We start from the raw sequence: 20,840 nt of genomic DNA on the forward strand, positions 1-20,840 counted from the left end.
TCCCCCAGACTTCACTACTAATAACCTACTGTTGACCAGAAGCTTTACCCAGAACATCAACAGTTGATTAACACATATTTTGTATATTATCACACACTGCATTCTTACAATAAAGCTAGAGAAAAGAAATTGTTACTAAGAAAATCGTAAGGAAAATACATTTATAGTAATATCTCGTAAAAAAAAAAAAAGTCTACTAACAGGCAGAACTCCTGACAGTCCTGAGTTTGTCTTTTGTTTCCACAGTGTTTGGACAGAACAGACCCAAGGACACCCTTTCTTCCAATCTCTGGCCACCCTCCAACTTCCCTTCTAGTCACAACCTTCAGAACCATCTTCTCAGCTACTCTTTGCCCCAAGGACAAGCCAACACTGGTTTTTGAGCTCCAGATTTATCAGAATTATTCCACCTAGGTGGAGGCTGCAGTCATCTGCCTGCTCAACACACATTTGTGGGCCTCCTACAATTTGTGGCTCTGGAGGGTATGAACCACTTCTTCCTGAGTTGGCTGGGGAGAAGTATGTGGGTTCCCAGCATCTTTTGATGATGCAAAACTAGCATGCATTTATGTCTTCTTAAAGGACAAGCAGAATCTGTCCCAAGATGTGTGGGGCTGAATCCCAGATGCTGTAGGAGCCCCCATGGTCCTGAAAAAGAGCCTTAAGTAGCCCCTTCTGGAGCTGCACACGGGTTCTACTGACAGAGACACCCAGCTCCTCCCTTCCTGCAGAACTGCTTCCCAGGTGAGGAGGTGAAACTCAGCAAGAGGATGTGCCCACCTGACTCACCTCAGCAGGCTGGACCCTCCTGGGTCCAGGGCGCTGTTGTCTTCCAGATGCTCCCTCGCAAGGATGACTAGGAGCTCAGCAGCCTCAAAGGGCCCCCTCAGGCCTCCCCCTGGGGCCAGGGCTTCTGCCTGAGCCTCTCCCTGCATCCACTAGCCAGCTTTTTAGCTACCCAGGAGCCTTCTCCCGATGTGTGGGTGAAGGGGAAACAATGAAGCTTTTTGTAGAAAAAAAAATCTGTGTATAAGTGGACCTGTGCAGTTCAAACCTGTGTCGTTCAAGGATCAACTGTAATGAGTAAAATACGTTCTATCCCAGTGGGTTGTGACAGGACAGTATTTGAAAAATAGATTCTCATTCTCCATTCACCCTTATTTTATCTTCTTTGGGTTTTCTGACTTTCAAGGTGTTCTTTACTCAGCTGATGGAAAAAAAGAGCAAGCTTGGAATAGTGGAGTGCAGTGTTTTGTTTTTTCTTTAAGAGAGAGAGTGCCACATACATGTGAGTCAGGGAGGGGCAGAGAGAGTGGAAGGGAGGGAGAGAGAGAAAGAGACAGAGAATCCTAAGCAGGCTCCATGTCATCAGCACAGAGCCCAACATGGGGATCAAACTCACAAACCGGGAGATCATGACCTGAACCAAAATCAAGAGTTGGATGCTTAACTGACTGAGCCACTCCAGGCACCCCTGGAGTCCAGTGGTTCTTACAGGGTGACCCAAAACAACAGCAGCAACACTTGGAAACTTGTTTGAAATGCAGATACTCTAACCTCAACCCACAACTAATGAATCAGACTTGGGTTTTACCTGCAATGTGTGCTTTAATAATTATCTCTAGGTGATTCTGATTCTGCTCAAGTTTGAGAACTCCTGATGAAGCAGATCCCTCTTTAGGACTGAGATGCTTATTCCTACCTTAGCTCCTGGGAATGTAGATTATCCATGGCTCTAGGAGTTGCCTGTGACCAAAAGGAGCAGCCTTGTCCAAGGTGAAGTCCCTCTCTTATCCAATGACTTGCTGGTGAGAGGGCTTGAAGCTCAGCCTTTTCTTTAATTTAGGGCATCTCTGAAGAGATGCACCTGTTTCTGAGCTTTCTGTCAGACCAGCTGTGGCCTCTGTTACACCTGCATCCTGTTGAACTCTTCCTTTACTCAATCCCGCTCCCCTTTGATACTTAAGAGACATTATTCCTGAGAGCACTCCCCACATATCCATCTTAGTGCCTGTTTCCTGAGGAACCTGAAGCCTCTTGGCTTTCACATTGTTGGAAGCGATCATGGAGAAGATGTGACTTTCAGTTGACCCTTGAGCTGGACCTAGGAATCAGGGGCTCCTCACTCCCTCCCTCCTTTCTTGGAATGTACATTCCACATACTATTTCCACACTAGAAGCAGCTTCAGTGGCACAGTCTTGACAGAGTAATGTGTTGTTAAGATCATGTAGATGGTATAATGTGACTGAATTGTGTTAAAGCTGCTGTGTAAACCTTCAAGATTCTGGAAGGCTGGTGTGGCAATCTACTCATCTTACCAGTCTTGTAAGTTCCCTTGCTTATTAAATCTGCCACCTACCAATCTGGGGTGGTCTGCCTCTTCCTCGGGGCTCTCCTTTCCTTCTGTGTACGGGGACCAGTTTCGAATTTCACCCAGGGAACTTCTGAAATTGTAAAATAACAGGTGTTCCAAAAGTCCACATATTTGTGTGGGAGTGGAGAGGAGTCCACCAATTAAAAAACAAACAAACAAAACACAAATATCTGTGAGGAACAACTGAGGGTCCAGGAGTTTCTGCTAAGCCAGCAAGGAGAGAGCCCAAGGCAAGGTGACAAGTGTATGATAATGGTAGACCTGACTGAGAAGGACCCCATACCCACCTTACTGGGAAGATGTCTCCAAGGGCCCTGGGGAAGATACAGCAGGGTCACATCTAGGGATCTGGGAACTTGGTTAGCCTTGTGGAAATTCTCATGGCCTCAAGTATGTCACTGATGGAATAGAGAGAGCTAAGTTCCTGCAGAGACCAGACAGAAACAAGGAACATTGTTGGACAACCTGGATAGATTGACAAGGAAGATGGGATGACATACATCTGTGTAAGTACTTTTGTGGTCACATGACATTGAAAATTGGATTAAGCGCCCCCCCCCCCCCCATCAACCACCAAAAGATGTGCACTATAAGAATCCACTTTTCACTGGGCATTGTATGTCACTTGACAAAAGGAGAAAAATGTATGGAGTCTGTGTTTCTTTTCCCATGTCAAGATGTGATACAAAAGATTAAATAAATTGTTAAAAACTAAATTTATAATTTTTTACACCTAATCATGAACTAAGATTTCTATCCCCAGCACAAAGTGGAGACTATATTTTTTGTTACATAAAGTATATTAAAAAGAACCAAACAGGGCACCCGGATGGCTCAGTCAGTTAAGCATCCAACTTTGGTTCAGGTCATGATCTCACCACTTGTGGGTTTGAGCCCTGTGTTAGGCTCGGTGCTGACAGCTCAAAGCCTGTTTCAGATTCTGTGTCTCCCTCTCTCTCTCTCTGCCCCTCCCACTCCCCCACTCACACACTCTCTCTCTCTCTCTCTCTCTCTCTCTCTCTCAAAAATAAATTAAACATGAAAAACAATTAAAAAAACCCAACAACTCCCTGTCCAATAACTCAGAGCACAGAAGCTTGCAATGGGCAACAACAGATGATTCCATTTCAGCTGATCTCTGCTGAGGCGTGTACAGTAGTTAACAGATTCGGAGAGAGAATGACAGTTGAGGAAAACTCTGCTCTTTATGGAACTTTGAGCAACTGTGAACACAGACTAATTTCAGAGTTCTTAGATAATGGCAGTTTTTATACAGAGGTCAGCCAGAGATGGACTAAAGTGGATTATAAGAATAAGGGCTGATCTGATCTAGAAAAGATTGTCTTTTTATGGTTTTCACAAATATTTCAGTGAGGAGAAATTAGTTATCAATAGGGCATGTTCTCTTGATGTGGGCATATGATTATACTGTGATGAGTAAGAGCTACATTTATGGAGTGCTTACCATGTGCTGGGCACTAGTCTTGAGTTTAAAGCGTGTTTCAACTACTGCTAATGAGGGTTCTCTGAATCAGGTGGACTCACCTGTCAGGTGTAGTCACTGCAGTGATGCTCAAATTAAGTAGACCTTTTAAGCTTCCTCTTTACAGTATAGAACCTGAATATGTATGGTGAATTCCTAGTCATTTAAAAAATTGTATCGATAAGTTAAATGAGCATAAAAATTCTACTGTGAAGGAGAAAGAATTTAGAACCCAAAGCTTGTGGTGACTTGCCATAGTTATAAATGTTATTAAATGTACATTTAATTCATAACTATGTTAAAATAAAACCTTATGAATCTATGAATCATTGCTTTTATAATATTCTACAGGATTCATTTTCCCAAATGTCAAATCTTTATTACTTCAACTTTTGAATTAAAAAAAAATATATTGCCTAAAGAAATATATATATTCTAGCATTTTGCCATTGTTTAGGGACTGACAATCTGTTCTGTTTTCTATTCTCCTGCTTAGAATATGGACAGTGAACACCTTGTTAATCTCGTTCAGAGAACAGGGTGAAAGGGAACAACAATCCCTAACTTGAAAATGTGTACTTTATTATCATTTTGCATGTTTTTCCATGCTTTGTTTAGCAGGTTAAATAAGAGTTGATAATAATGTATTATTATTTTAAATCATAATAAGGTTCTTGTTATTAGGACCTTCAGTCCTTGTCATTTTTATTTATTACTGACATTTTGTTTGTCCCTTTGTTTTGGTGTTCAGTTTTATAAACTACTTCAAGTTAGAAATCCTAAGACGGATTCTACAAGAAGATACTTTCAGTTACTGTTTCTCTTCTCCCATTTTTAGTAGGTTTTTAATTTTTTTTTAATGTTTTATTTATTTTTGAGACAGGGAGAGACAGAGCATGAACAGGAGAGGGTCAGAGAAAAGGAGACACAGAATCTGAAACAGGCTCCAGGCTCTGAGCTGTCAGCACAGAGCCCAACACAGGGCTCGAACTCACAGACTGAGAGATCATGACCTGAGCCGAAGTCGGCCGCTTAACCGACTGAGCCACCCAGGCACCCCTTTAGTAGGTTTTATATAAGGCTAAGTCAAACAATATTCTTTATTATGACTTTTGGTTCTGTGAGACTCCTAGAGAGTCTCCTCTAGCTTCTATAGACTAGCTTCTATTTTTTCACTTATAAAATAAATTCCCACCGTCTACTGACTATATACTATATACAGTTGGCAAATTATAACTGGTGGATATAAATTGTGCAGAGGAAGAGCAACTCCTTTGCTTTTCTGGCCTGCAAAGGTGTTGTTTTGACTATATTTTACTTGTAAGTTAACCTGGGTTAACCTATTTGAGACAAAAATGTCTTTATTATTATAATTAGGTCTGTTAGCTGCCTATCAAAATCTGGTCTCCCTTTCTTCCCAGTTTAAGTTCTTGACAATGGAATGTGAACAGAGGTGATGGGGCTGCTTGTGGGCCATATCCCCTCCTCACAGACATGCTGCCATTCAGTCTCTTCCACGCCCATGAAGACCCCTGAGGGACCCCTGAGAACCAAGATCCTGAGAACCCGGGTCCTTGAATGAGTTTATAAAGCAGAGCCACCAGCATGACTTTTCTGAAATGTGATAGAGAAATTTATTTCCTTTTTTCCCTTTGCCACTGTATTTTTTGGTCTCCTTGACATAGTTTTAACTTAATATATTTCCCATCTGGCAATAACACTTCTTAAATATTATAGTGATTTTCTGAACTTGATGTTTTCATTGTTTCTACAAGACAAATTAGGCATTCTTGAAGTCCTATTCTTGTTTCAAGCACCATAGATGGCCAGTTAAGCATATTGGGATAAAATAAATCAATCACCCCCAAAATATTTACTACTTTCCTATTATATCTTTATCACTGTATTCAATTCTTGGGACTATAAATGTCTACATGACATCATTCCTGCTTATGTTGATGGGAAATGTTTTCACTCATATTATAAGCTTGTTTTATATATGTTTTAGGTGATCTTTTTACTGAAAATGTTGTTTGACCTCACTGTGTACTAGTGACATGGTACGGACAAAAATGAAGACTAAAACATGGTTACTTGCCTCAAAGAATTCACAGAAGGAAAACAGTATTTAAATATACATTGTAATTTGCTTTTGATAAATGCTGACCTCTTTGAACTTCACTACAACTGAGAAAATAGATTTTATCATACTTTTTGGTAGATGATGAAGTGGAGACTTAATAACAGATCATGATAAATAACTCTACTAATTGACCACCTACTAGTAGATCCCGTGTTTCTTTCTTGGGCCAAACTCTGCTGGGAGTGGGTGCAGTCAGTACAAACTCCCAGATGATCTGGTGGGCCCTGAGAGAAGCAAGGGCATGTCGTGCCTGTTTCCTGATGGAGCCCAAGGAAACGGCAAGACCTGGGGGATAGTTTTACAAAATTTCACGTGTCCTGGTGAGAGGCAAGGGTAGTAGAGTGATTCCCAAGCAAGGAACCTGGGTCTATTGTGGCACCAGGGTGACATAAGAGCAGAAGACTGATTTCAGTGTGCCAGAGAGAAGTGTGAAAGTGACAGAGGGCATTAACTTCTTAATTTCCCTTATGCCAGTTTGGTGTGGGTAGTTTCATGGTGACTCCCCTGCACCTGAAGTAATAGATGGAGCTCAATCCTGGACGTGCTTTTGGACAGGAGTGAGACCTAAGAAGCTGCAGTCTGTATCAGCTGACACCTGAGATACTTCTGTGTGGACAAGACTAGAGGTCCACACAGAAGCCAGAGGAGCAAGCTGCTCACCCTGATCTGATTCCTTCCTCTCTCAATGCCCTGCTGCCATGTGAGGCCAAGTCCCCACTCCTGTGCCACCAAGGTAAAAGAGATCCCCTCTGGATTGACTGGGAGTAAGTTTCTACCACCCATTAGAATAGGCTTCTTATTATGAAGACTATATCATTTATAGTTCAGATACGGGTACTTTTAAAAAAACTTTAAGTAATCTCTGCACCCAACATGGAGCTTGAACTCACTACCCTGAGATCAAGAGTCACATGCTCTTCTGACTGAACCAGCTGGGCACCCCCAAATAAGGACACTTTTGAAGGTGAAAAAGGGAAGTCTTGGTAATTAATCCAGATTAGCATATGTAAAGTGGGACGAGAGCAAATTGTGAAAATGGTTACTTTCCTCTTATAAAAAGAATTAGGATGAGTTACACAAAAAACCAAACAAGTTCTATTTCTTGCACACGCGAAAATACAGACTAAAATTCACACCCAACACAAAAGGCAATGCTTACACCAGAATCTGACTTTGCAGATCACAGAAATATGTAAGGAAGATGACTTTTTCCTTCTTTCCACATTCTACACTTTTGAAAATATGAGGTAGGGGCATCTATACTCTTTCACTTTTTGCTAACTCCTCCATGTACAAAGAGGAATGATTTACCTCTTGGTGAGATCGCAAGGATTTGCCATCATGTGTTCATTTACTGCTGACAGTGAAATACAGAGGTAAGCATCCCTTTAACAATATGACCTATCTTACTTCTCTCACTGAGTGAAAACACTGGAATTTTCTTTCTTCTCCTGCCATTTCTCTGTCTCCAAACCGACACCTACTTGGGCAGGCTCTGTTCCTGTGCAGAGGGCACGGGCAATTTGGGGTGGCTGGTCCATTTTTGCAGAAAATGAGTGAGAAGCTTAATTTTGAACGCAGGTCCAAGCCATAGTCTCTATTGCATCTCTACTGGTAGAAAAGCAGGTAGTTTAATTCCTATTTGGCATCTGTGTGCATTCCTTAATTTGTTTCAAACTAATTAGGGGAAGAGATTTGTCTAGCCCTTTAGAGACATAACACACCGCAACAGTATGCCTTGAATGATTTAGATTATGATTCAGGTGAGAGATGTTCTACTGGAGACAGTTATTATATGCTTTGCTTGGGATCCAGATGCCTTCCAGAACTTTTATGCCTCAAGCTATGCTTAAATAGAATTTTAACTTTTGTTAAACAGGACACCTTTTAGGAATTGATCCTACTACTTGGCAATAGATTAATGTAATATGGCCTTGCATTACTTAGGGCTTTCGGTTTATTTTCTGGTTGTAGATACCGGGTGGGGGCGGGGGAGAGACTATTTCTTCCCTCGTTCCCGAAAATTTCTTCCGATTTAGAGAACTCGGTTTAGAGAACTCTTCTAGTTTCGGCAATTTAGGGGCAATGCTGGCCTCGCTCCACCCCTTTCACCCTGTCCCAGAAATACAGAAGGTCCCACCTACATGTGGTATCACTTTCGGAGGTTTCAATTACCTGTGGTCAGCGCTGGTCAGGAGGAAGACGATCCTCCATCTGGAATCCGCAGAAGGTCAGGAGTAGCCTGAGGCTACGTCACACGCCTGCGTCATTCCCCTGACGTCATCTTATCACGCAGGCATTTTATCATCTCACATCAGCTCGAGAAGGGTGAGTACAGCACAATGAGACATTTTGAGAGAGAGACATGTAACTTTTATTATAGTATATTGTTCTAATTGTTTTATTTTATTACTAGTGATTGTTAATCTCTTACTGTGTGTAATTTAGAAATTGAACTTTATTATAGGTATGTATTTATAGGATAAAACAGCATATAGGGTGCGATACTATCCGCGGTTTCAGGCATCCACTGGGGGTCTTGGAACGGATCCCCCATAGATAAGGGGCGACTACTATAACTTATATAAATTTGGGAAGGATCAAGTGAGCATGCACAGTTCAGCCCCCTTTCTTTTCTCTTATAATAAGGCTGTCTTCATGGAGGGGTTCTCTTCTGCCCCTCTGTGCTGCTCTTATCCAGGAATGCCTGTGATTGGATAAGGGAAATCTGCCTGGCCGTGGGTTCAATTAGCAAGGCTATGTAGCTCTTGTATTAAGCTGTGAAGTGGCCTTTGATATGCTTCTTTACAATAAAAGGCTGATATTTTGATATCATTTGATCAGCTATCTGTTTTACTCCTTTTATTTCTTTATGTGTATTGGGCCACCTCCATGTTCTGACAGTGGAGTGATGATTTTTGGGTTGTGAGTGAACTAACTTGTGGACATATTTGGGTATTTGCATAAAGTAAAAATTATTTGTGTGGTATTTCTTAGGAATACCTAAGCATTGCCAGCAGATAGCTATGCGTCATTAAAGAGGTCTTTATTATCCCCTGGAGGGATGCTAGGGTTGACAGGCTATTTTGAGTGAAATAGGTAATTTAGGCAATTATAAAACTCAGAAAAAGAAAAGGTGTTACTTCTTGCAATTAAGTCATGTTTGTGTCTACGTCCACCTGGTTTTCTCCTTTTTGCTTTTTTCCTTCTTCACAGCTGAGCTTAGTGATTCCTTCAGGCCTCAGTAAACAGGGAGGATCCTGGAGGTTCTGGATGTTCTGAATGGGAGAGCCCTTTCTTACTCTCTTCTGGTAGGCACTGTTATCTCACCTGGCCTTTTCTCAGTAATAAGAGCTACTATTTTGGAGGGTCTGTAATGTTCTAAGACTTTGAATAAGTTATTTAATTTTATCATCATGACAATGGTATTTTTACTAAAGAAGAAACTGAGATCCTGAGAAGTTATATGGCCACAAGACAGAAGCAGAACTTGAAATTAAATCTCTCAAATTCTGAGATTCATACTTGGATGATATGTAGGAGAAAGTAATCAGATTAAAAATATTCGTTATCTGACCTCTGTAGGTATATGTGGGGAAACAAAACCTGTTATGAGTGTTCTCTAGTTAACTGGTAGTGGAGTTTGCAATATTGGTCTGAAACTTCTTTAAATGGATAGATCTGGAGTAACACTTTTTGATCAAGAGCATAAACTGCGCTGAGAGACTGTGTCACCATGAACGTTGTCCAGGGGAAGGGCTTTGACTGTCTTTTTGCTTAGTTCAGATCCTTTACATTAAACACAACAATATCCATAATATTTACTACGTAACATAGCAGATGGCATAGTGTTGTAAATATTTTAATAGGGTCACCTGAGGCAGTGGTAGTTGGCTATGGCAAACACTGATTTGAAAAATCTGAGCTGTCAAAGCAAATTCTTGAAAGTAAAGTCCCATTTTAGCATTCATGATATGGAAAAAGATAAGACAGTGTTCACTGTCAACACAATTAAATTTTGATCCTGAGATGGAATTCTGTAAACATGTTTGCTTGCATGGATCTAAGAAAATACATTTCACCCTTGAGGAATTTTTACTTCTCTTGAACATCTCATTATTGTTTTCTCTGTTGTCTTAAGGAGGTCAATCTTAGAGCTTTGTGTAGAATGATGTTTCCTGCTTTATTGCACTCTGCCATACTTAAAGTAACACAATGAACCTGGAATTCTGACCAGCAGGTTGGAGAGTAGCTCAAATGAATCTGCAGAGGGAATTCTGGCAAGGACAACTGGCATACATAAACCTGGCAGTCGGGCTCCTGTTGTATTTTATTGTATTAATAGTTAATTAATCCTTTTTTCTCTGAAATAGCTTTATATCCTGGAGGTATTAGCGCTTGTTAATGAAATCTCTTATGGCATAGGACAGAGCTGGAAATAAAGGATTTTAGGCAACTAGCCCTCATTTGTGGCTTCATCAGAAATATTGGCCTCTAAAACCTAGCACAGATCTGGCAGGTGAGGTGCTCAAAAACATTTTGAATGATGAATGTAATAGTCCTGTATTCTTATTGAGTACATATAGGATTCCATACCTGTGCTAAACCTTTTGCAATATAATTGTGTTTAAAATAGACATACCTTTCAGCAAAATTCCTTGTGTGTGGTGCTACTGCAAACATGTACCTTGCTTTATAAAATAAGCGAGTTTCTAAATTTGAAGAATATATTAAGCACATACCACAGGCCAGAACTTGTCTTCCCTTAAGCTTTGGCAAATAAATGATGATGCTCTTATTCTTCCACTAAGTACATGGTGACTCAGACAAGTTAAGTAATTTATCTAGTATCACAGGCTTGTAAGGATTCACTCTGGATCTTTTTCACTGTAGTTTTAGTACATCTAGCCATCTTTCAAATGAGTGGGAGAACTCGAAAATAAAGGATTTTTGTAGTAAAATAGTCCTTATAGGGAACACACTTAAAAATAATGCACATTATCCTTCTATGTCTTTTGTAAATTTGATTTTTGTATGTTAATTTAAAGTATATAGAAATATCAGTGTTATTTTCAAAACATATATTGTATATATGTTTCATATTCAGCCTTGTAATATGTTTGGTGCTTTATGCATATTATTTAATTTTTATACTCATATAAAAATTAGTATATTATTCTCATTACAAAAGGGGAAAATAAAAGAACAGTGAGGTTAAATTACTTGTCCAAGGATATATAACTGAGAAATTGGAAAACTGTGATTTTCTAACCTAAATTTCCTTAAATCTTACAGGTTCCTAGACCTATTATAGACATTTCTAGAAGAATATAAATATTGCCTGACTAAAACTTAAGTCACAATAATTGCCAAATTTTATTATAACATTAGAGGGAAATATCACATTGTTTTAAATAGTCTCTTTTTGTCATTAAATATAACACTAACAATTTTGAGTTTTCGAATAAACTGAATTTTACAGAAAATTTGCATCCTTTTAAACAGATATTGTCTCGATGTTTCTTCAGCCATTACAATCTAATAATCAAATCAAAACATAATTTTCTCAGATGACAGAAAGATAGGAACATACATAACATTATCATTGTGACTTTTTTTATTGCTGAACTTGTTGAGGAAAAACATTTCTACTAATAAATTCTTATAAGAGTATTTACTTCTTTCACCAAACTCTTCACAATGAGACTTGAGAGATGGGTGACTAATATTCTGATTTTTTTTTTTTAAGCCGGTCATAGGAGTTCTGAGGATTGCTTGATGCAGGGATTAAAATTGCTATTATCCTGCAGGCACATCCTGGGTGCAGAGGTGACTTACCTCTTGTTGTCTAGTCTGCTTAGTGAGTGGTGTGGAATAAGAAAGTCAATACATTAGCAACAGAGGGTTCAGAATGGATATTGCTTGCTTGATCGGCTGTGCAGGCTGATACCTCGCTTGAATAATTACACAGGGAAGGGGGACTGCTGGTGTTGTACAGGTTGTGGTAAAGAGAGGGAGACCCAGAGTAGCTTGGGGAAACAAGCCATCTTCCATCAGGATCCAGTCCTCATGTCTAATTATTTTCCCGTAGGCTTTTGGCATATAATATGTTAACCCGTTTTCTCTTGTAGGCAGTTACCCCAGTTTACAAGTGTGTGCACAGATATACTCAAAGATATGAAAGTGAAATAAACACGGAGTCAACGCTCAGAATTCCAGAACTGCTTCATTTTTCTTTATAAATTTTAATTCTTATTATTTCAAAATCTGTTTCAAGGGATATTTGGTGTAAGAACAGTGAAGCAGTAAATAAAATGTGGTATAGACTCCTGAAATCTATCTACCCCAAATCAATCTCACTTTCCAGAGGAAATGACTTATAGAACAGACAGATATTTCAAGACATTTTCCTATAAAATATTTTGTTATTATTTTATCTGATTTTTTTTTTCCTATAAAAAGGGACCATGACATCTTTCCATAGGACTGTATCATTTTAAAGCAATTGCTGTTTAGGAAAAAAACAAAAAACCAAAACAAAACAATCTGTAACTTTGGACAAATCTTGGCTTATAATTTTTGGATGTTAAGTTCTTAATTAGGACTCTTTTGGCTGTGAGGAAAGAAAATTCAATTTCTAATACTTAAACATGGATTTTTATTGACTCGCAAAATTGAAAAGTCCATGAGTAGAGGTGGCTTCAAGTTTGCTTGATCTTGGGGAATCAAATGACAATACTGTACTTCTCTCATTTATTTGATCTTTTAGTACCACTTCCTCTTTGTTGGTTACATTCTCTGGTAGGTCTAGCCTCATCGTGACAAGAGGGCTGCAGCAACCCTCATCTTGAGTTCACTTAGCTTCAAATGCAGTAGTGAAAAACATCCATTTCCAGAATTGAATCTTATTGGTTCTGATTGATTTGAGGAGTCACATACCTGTTTGTATTAGTGGCCTACTATAACAGACTGGATGGCTTGAGCAACAGGAATTTATTTTCTCTCATTTCTGGAAGCTAAAAGTCCAAGTTCAAGGAGTTAGCAGATTTGGCTTCTTCTGAGGCCTCTCTCTTGGCTTGCAATTGACCAGTTTTTCTCTGTGTCTTCCCATGGTCGTCTCTCTGTGTTTTTGTGTTCTAATCTCCTCTTTTTATAAGGACACAAGTCATATTGGAATGAGGACCACCCTAATGACTTTATTTAATCTTATTTACTTTTTTTAGATATTTACTCTTTCCAAATACAGTCACATTCTGAGTTACTAGGGGTTAGGACTTCACTATATGACTTTGCTGGGGATGGGGACAGGATACAATTCAGCTCATAACATCATTCCTGTGTAACCACTGGCACATTCCTACATAACCATGTGCCCATCCTAGGTCAAATACCACATTTAGATCTAGCAGGATGGTCAAAGGACTGAAAGTAGGGAGGAGTGAAATCCCTTAAGTGAAAACTAGCCACTGTCATCAACATGATGGTGAATGAATGGTATCTATTCCAAAAGCCAACAAGTGTCCATTTCACTAAGAAAATGCAGGTTAAAATTATAATATTAGTGGCAGCTATTTTGTTAATAAACTAATAATAAAGAATTAGCTAGGGGCGCCTGGGTGGCTCAGTCGGTTAAGTGGCCGACTTCAGCTCAGGTCATGATCTTGCGGTCCGTGAGTTCGAGCCCCGCGTCGGGCTCTGTGCAGACAGCTCAGAGCCTGGAGCCTGTTTCAGATTCTGTGTCTCCTCTCTCTGACCCTCCCCCATTCATGCTCTGTCTCTCTCTGTCTCAAAAATAAATAAACGTTAAAAAAATTTTTTTAAAAAAGAAAAAAAAGAAAAAAAAGAATTAGCTAATAAAGAAGGAAATAGATTCTTGAATTAAACTTCACATGTTTACTTCAGGGGAAAGAAAAACATTATCTTTCTTAAGGAAGAAGTAGTAGCTTCATCAAAAACACTTTCTTTGAAAAAAAATGGTAACCTGAGAATAGGATGTTTAAGTAACTGAACATTTTTGGCTAGAAAAAAAGTAATAGCTAATATGGGGCTTTCTATAATAGGACATAGCCTTGTTTGATTTTTTAATTTTCAGAAATAAAAAGTGATTTTTTTTTCTCCACAGAATGTTTTTGCAATTCTTCATCTACAAAACAAAACAAGCAAAAAACTCCCTAATACTCAGAGAAAGGAATATTTGTCCTAAAATTAGGAAAGAACTGTATATAATACCCAAAGATCATGGCAAGCAGGACAATATATTTGCCCCCAAATTGAAGATGATATCAGGAGCCATTATTTCTTTCATGTGGTAGGATGAGGAATCAATGCAAAGTGCAGGTAATGCTTTAATTAGTGCACGTCTCTTTAATACATTGTGGCAAGTGAACCTGGCGATGAGGAGAAATCACATGGTGAGGTTCACACACTGTGAGCGAACCAATCACTGAGGCAAGGTGATGATGTATCACTTGACCTAAGACTGGTTTATATGCTCTACCCCTGGTTTGGGGTTTGAGCTTCACAAAAAACAATATGGATTGGTGTGAGGAAAAAAATGAATTAATTCTATTGTCAGCAAAAGAGGGGACAGATCTTGGGGGGAGGGGGATGCAAACAATAAGTATGCATTATATTCCCTAGAAAGATAATAAAGATGATTGAAGACTAAGGCACACCTAGTGAAATTATTAAATGTTAAATGTTAAAGTAGGAATAATAGAAATATAAACACAGAAGAATTAATTAATTTAAGAGACTTTGTATGCAAGAGAACAGATGAAAAATATTTCCAGAATTTGGAGGAAGAATAGATTTCACCCACAGAAGGTACATCCAGCCAAATTGTCATTAATATGTCAAGGCAACAGAAAGATATTTCTAAATATACAAAGACTCTTCAACTCTATATCCTATGTAGCCTACATGAAAAATCTACTTGAATGCATACTCTATTCAAGCAAAAGATTGAAACTGTGGAAAGAAAATCCTGGTGGTAAAAATTAATTTTTAAAAACATAATTACTACAGTTAAAATTTTTAAATCATAGTTACAAAATTAACTTTTATGATTATAACTCTTGAACAAAGCCATATAGTGAAATAATTAATAATTATTAATAATTCAGTTATAGTTTGCCAGGGAAAATGTTCCAGGACTTGTCACCAAAACTGGAAGAAAAAGGGAGGGAGAGGTGGTAAAATTAAACACATTTTTGCACTGTTCATAGTGACGGTAAATAACAAAGCATCTATCTATCTATATATATATATATATACACGACTTTAGAAAACAGGAGATCAAAAGAAATAACAATTGTAGCCAGAGATTTTTATTTTATTTGTTTATAAGTTTTTATTTTAATTCCAATTAGTTAATGTACAGTGTTATATTAGTTTCAAGTGTATAATATAGTGATTCAACACTTGCATACAACACTTAGCAGCTCATTTCAAGTTCATTCCTTAATCCCCATCACCATTTAACCCATTCTCCCACGCTCTGGTAACCTCTCTGATACTATCAGTTTGTTCTTTATAGCTAAGAATCTGTTTCTTTGTTTGTCTCTCTCTTTTCTTCCCTATCCTCATTTGTTTTGTTTCTTGAGTTCCACCTATGAGTGAAATCATATGGTATTTGTCTTTCTCTGACTGTCTTATTTCAGTTAGCATTATACTCTCTAGCTCTATCCATGTTGTTGCAAATGGCAAGATTCATTCTTTTTTATGGCTGAATGGTACTGTTGACATCAGCCATAGCAACTGATGGCAACTTTATGGCTGATATATATATGATATCTCTCTCTCTCTCTCCCTCTCTCTCTCTCTCTCCCTCCCTCTCTCTCTCCCTCCCCCCCCTCTCTCTCTCTTTATATATATATATATATACATACATATAATCTCTATATCACTTCTTCTTTATCCATTCATCAAACAATGGACACTTGGGCTGTTCCATACTTTGGCTATTGTAAAAAATGCTGTTCTAAACATCAGGGTATGTATATCCCTTTGAATTAGTCTTTTTGTATTCGGGTAGATCTATTTTTAATTTTTGGAGGAACCTCCATACTGTTTTCCACAGTGGCAGCACCAGTTTGCATTCCTATCAACAGTGGAGGAAGATTCCTCTTTCTCCAAATCCTCACCAACACTTGTTTCTTGTGTTGTTGATTTTAGCCATTCTGACAGTTGTGAGGTGATAGCTCATTGTAGTTTTGATTTGCATTTACCTGATGGTAAGTGAGGGTGAGCGTCTTTTCAGGCTGTTAGCCATCTGCATGTCTTCTTTGGAGAAATATTTGTTCATGTCTTCTGGCCATTTTTTTAACTGGATTATTTGTTTTTTGGGTGTTGAGTTGTGTAAGTTCTTTATATAATTTGGATGCTGTTTATCAAATATGTCATTTATAAATATCTTCTCCCATTCTGTATGTTGCCTTTTAGTTTTGTTGATTGTTTCCTTCATTGTGCAGAAGATTTTTATTTTGATAAAGTCCCAAGAGTTTTGTTTCCCTTGCCTTAGGAGATAGATCTAGAAAAAAGTTGCTATGGCTGATGTCAAAGAGGTTATTGCCTGTGTTCTCTTCTAGAATTTTTATGCTTTTAGGTCTCACATTTAGGTCTTTATTTTTGTTTGTGGTATAAGAAAGTGGTCCAGTTTCATTCTTTTGCATGTTGCTGTTTTATCATTTGTTGAAAAGACTGTCTTTTTTCCATTGGATATTCTTTCCTGCTTTGTTGAAGATTAGTTAACCATATAATTGTGGGTTTATTTCTGGGTTTGCTATCTTGTTCTACTGATCTATGTGTCTATTTTCGTACCAGTACCATATTGCTTTCATTACGATAGTTTTATAATATAACTTGAGTCTGGAATTGTGATGTGTCCAGCTTTGCTTTTCTCTTTCAAGATTGCTTTGGCTATTCAGGGTCTTTTGTGGCTTTAGGATTGTTTGTTCTAGTTCTGTGAAAAATTTTGTTAGTATTTTAATAGCGATTGTATTGAATTTGCAAATTGCTTTGCATAGTGTAGACATTTTAACAATATTTGTTCTTTTAGTACATGAACATGGAACGTTTTTCCATTTCTTTGTGTCATCTTCAATTTCTTTCATCAGTGTTTTATAGTTTTTGTAGTACAGGTCTTCCACCTCTTTCATTAGGTTTATTCTTAGGTATCTTACTATTTTTGGTGCAATTGTAAATGGAATTATTTTCTTAATTTTTCTACCTGCTGCTTCATTATTGGTGTATAGAAATGCAACAGATTTATCTACATTGATTTTGTATCCTGTGACTTTAGTGAATTCACTTATTGGTTGTAGCAGTTTTTGGTGGAGTCTTTTGGGTTTTCTATATATATATAGTGTCTAGTCATCTGCAAATAGTGAAAGTTTTACTTCTTTTTTACCAATTTGGATGCCTTTTATTTCTTTGTGTTGTCTGATTGCTGTGGCTAGAACTTCCAGTATTATGTTGAATAAAAGTGGTGAAAATGGACATCCTTGTCTTATTCCTGACCTTAGGGGAAAAACTCTTGATTTTTTTCCATTAAAGATTATGTTAGCTATGGGTTTTTCATAGATGGCCTTTATAATGTTGAGGTATGTTCCCTCTACACCTACTTTGTTGAGAGTTTTTATCATGAATGGATGTTGTACTTTGTCAAATTTTTTTCTGCATCTATGGAAGTGATCATATGGTTCTTATTTCTTTTATTGATGAAATGTATCACGTTGATTTATTTGTGAATATTGAACCACCCATGCAACCCAGGAATAAATCCCACTTGATGTGGTGAATTATTTTTTTAAATGTATTGGATTTATGAATCCAACAATGTAAATGTATGTTTGCTAGTATTTTGTTGAGGACTTTTATATCTATGTTCACCAGAAATATTGGCCTATAGTTTTTTGTGGTGGATTTATCTGATATTGGTATTAGGGTAATGCTGGCCTCATAGAATGAATTTGAAAATTTTCTTTCCTTTTCTGTGCTTTGGAATAGTTTGAGAAGAATAGATATTAACTCCTCTTTAAATGTTTGGTAAAATTCACCTGTGAAGCCATCTGGTTCTGGACTTTTTTTGGGAGTTTATTGATGACTGATTCAGTTTTTTAATGATTATTGATTTGTTCAAAATATCTATTTATTCATCTTTCAGTTTTTGTATTTTATATATTTCTAGGAATTTATCCATTTCTTCTAGGTTGTCCAATTTGTTGGCATATAGTTTTTCATAATATTCTCTTATAATTGTTTGTATTTCTGTGGTGTTAATTCTCCTCTCTCATTTGTGGGCTTTTTATTATTTTTTTTGAGTCCTTTCTTTTTTGTCTTGATAAGTCTTACCCAGATATTTTTCGTATTTCTTTCACCCTGAACATATTGAGAAATCCACAATCCAATAACGAAGGAGATAGTATTCCTAATAATTAATAGAGATGCTATAAAAATTTATATACTATTGAGGCTCTACCTTTTCAAAACTCCCCTGAACCCACAAAGGAAATCTCAATAAATTCCAGAAAGTAGAAAAGCAATTTAGTAAATCTTTGAATTTCTGAAAGTAAACTAGTAAAACCAGATATACCTAGCAAAAGAAAAAACAAATGAAACAGTAACTTTTGGGGCACCTGGGGGGCTCATTCGGTTAAGTGTCTGACTCTTGATTTCAACTCAGGTCATGATCTCACAGTTTGTGGTGCTGACAGTGTGGAGCCTACTGGGGATTCTCTCTCTTTCTCTCTCTACCCCTTCCCTGCTTGCTCTCTCTCTCTCTCTCTCTCTCTCTCAAAATAAATAAATAAACTAAAAAAAAAAGAAAGAAACAATAGCTTTCATTTAACCAACTGTTGGGTCAAATAGAAAATAAAACCTGAAGTTGCAGAATCTTTCCTCTCACAAGATTGAGAATACTATATACAACAACTTAAGGAAAAGAAAATGAAAATAATTAAGCATTCAGTATAGGAAGTTGAACAAATACATCCAAGGAAAGCTAAAGAAAGAAATGAATCAATAATGATAAAAACATAAATCAAAGCATAAATTAGAAATAGAAAAAAATAGTAGAATTGATATAAGGCAGTTAAACAATAGTAACAAAACCCAGTCAAATGGGTAATTTCCCACTTACCTTCATCAAGGGTGTAGCTAGGAAGAGATGAAAACACAAATACATAGATTTAAGGCTGAGAAGAAGGAATGATCCACCAGTAGAGAAATAATTAATAGAGTTACAATAAACAGTTTTCAAAAATCTATGCTAATAAATAAGAAAACTCCTTAAATGGACGATTTTCCAGAAGATATGTTACCTGAATTAACTCCTTAAAGGGATGGAAAGATATAAATGTCTAATAACCATGAAGGAAATTAGTTGTCAAAGAGCCAGTGCCTTCACCTCCACCTATTTTTGAAAATGAGAACTTTTCATGTCTACAGTATTCTGGTAGCAATATTTGTTATCTATAATACGAAAAAAATTACTTCCAGCCATCTTGAGATTATTTTGGTACATTGCCTAAGCACTCTGGGATATGTGTTGTCTGATTTAGATATTTTAATTAAGACATTTATTTATTTTTGAATAATACAGGTCTCCCCTGCTATCTGAATGTAGAGTATTGCAATGAAACCTTTTGTAGGCCAAAATGCTATAAAGTTAAGAAGCAATCACCATTAATTTATATGGAAAAATTTTGAGCATTCCCAGGCCCCCCAAATAACCTCTCTTAGGCTTTTCTGATACCTTATGACAAATCTTGTTAACAGATGCGTGAAATAAATCAAGACAAAGCACAGATGCTCACACAGTTCAACACCATGGCAGCTTGATGTTGAGGTGCTGAGTGTAGTTCCTGGGGAAGGAGCTTGGCAGGGCCACCTCAGCCCTTCCTGGTGTATGTGCCTCTAGAACAGCTCTGCTGCAAAACAAACAATGAATGCTATTTTTGCTTTTTGTCTTTTTTCCTAAAAGTGACAATCCTCTTCAGATTTCTTTTGGTTAACAAAAACAGGTAGTACTAATGTAGGTCTTTTGTAAAAGTAAAGTGATGTAGCGCAAACTTTTAAAAAATGGATGGGGAGGGGCGCCTGGGTGGCTTGGTCGGTTAAGCATCTGACTTCGGCTCAGGTCATGATCTCATGGTCCATGGGTTCGAGCCCCGCGTCGGGCTCTGTGCTGACAGCTCAGAGCCTGGAGCCTGTTTCAGATTCTGTGTCTCCCTCTCTCTCTGCTCCTCCCCTGTTCATGCTCTGTCTCTCTCTGTCTCAAAAAGAAATAAACGTTAAAAAAAAAATTAAAAAAAAAATGGATGGGGAGACACCTGTATCCTTTTGTCTATTTATTTGGAATTCAATGTCTGCTGTGAAACTGGTCTTATGAATTAAAAAATCTAGAATCGCCTTGTTAGGGGAAATTTTGTCATTCAATTCTCTCCATTTCCGAATTAGGAAATATATCCATGGAGGTGATACATTTTCTTTATCATGGTCATCTAGCAAGCTAGTGATAGAACAAACACTGGAAAAAAAATGAGTTACCTGACCAGAATAGAAAATGTAGGGAAAAGTTCCTTTGCCAAGTGTTGGTGAGGGGAAAATTGCTATTATACACAATTCCCTGGCAGACTTTACTCCCGCAAGTAGTTTAACCTTAGTTGACAGTATAAAGTACTTGCAGGTTCTCGATGCTCACGTATATACAGTGTGTAAAGCAGAGCAATGAGGCAAATATGTAATACTATTTAAAAAAAAAAAAACTTCCTGAGTTAGTAAAAATATATTCTGAGGAGGTTTCCTTCAAAATTAGAGCCTAGAGTAACAGATGTCT

General features: G+C 37.6%; 1 long non-coding RNA gene across 1 annotated transcript in view; it reads right to left on the bottom strand.

The window, feature by feature from the left end:
• Positions 1-8,254, bottom strand: part of LOC132694536 (uncharacterized) — a 111,905-nt gene extending 103,651 nt beyond the window's left edge. The window contains exon 1 of the long non-coding RNA XR_009617350.1: positions 8,177-8,254. This is a non-coding gene — a long non-coding RNA (uncharacterized LOC132694536). The remainder of the gene's footprint in view (positions 1-8,176) is intronic.
• Between the last annotated feature and the right edge of the window lie 12,586 nt (positions 8,255-20,840).

Source organism: Panthera onca, chromosome B4 (assembly GCF_046562875.1).
Source record: "Panthera onca isolate mPanOnc1 chromosome B4, mPanOnc1 haplotype 2, whole genome shotgun sequence".
In the NCBI taxonomy this organism is placed as follows: domain Eukaryota; kingdom Metazoa; phylum Chordata; class Mammalia; order Carnivora; family Felidae; genus Panthera; species Panthera onca.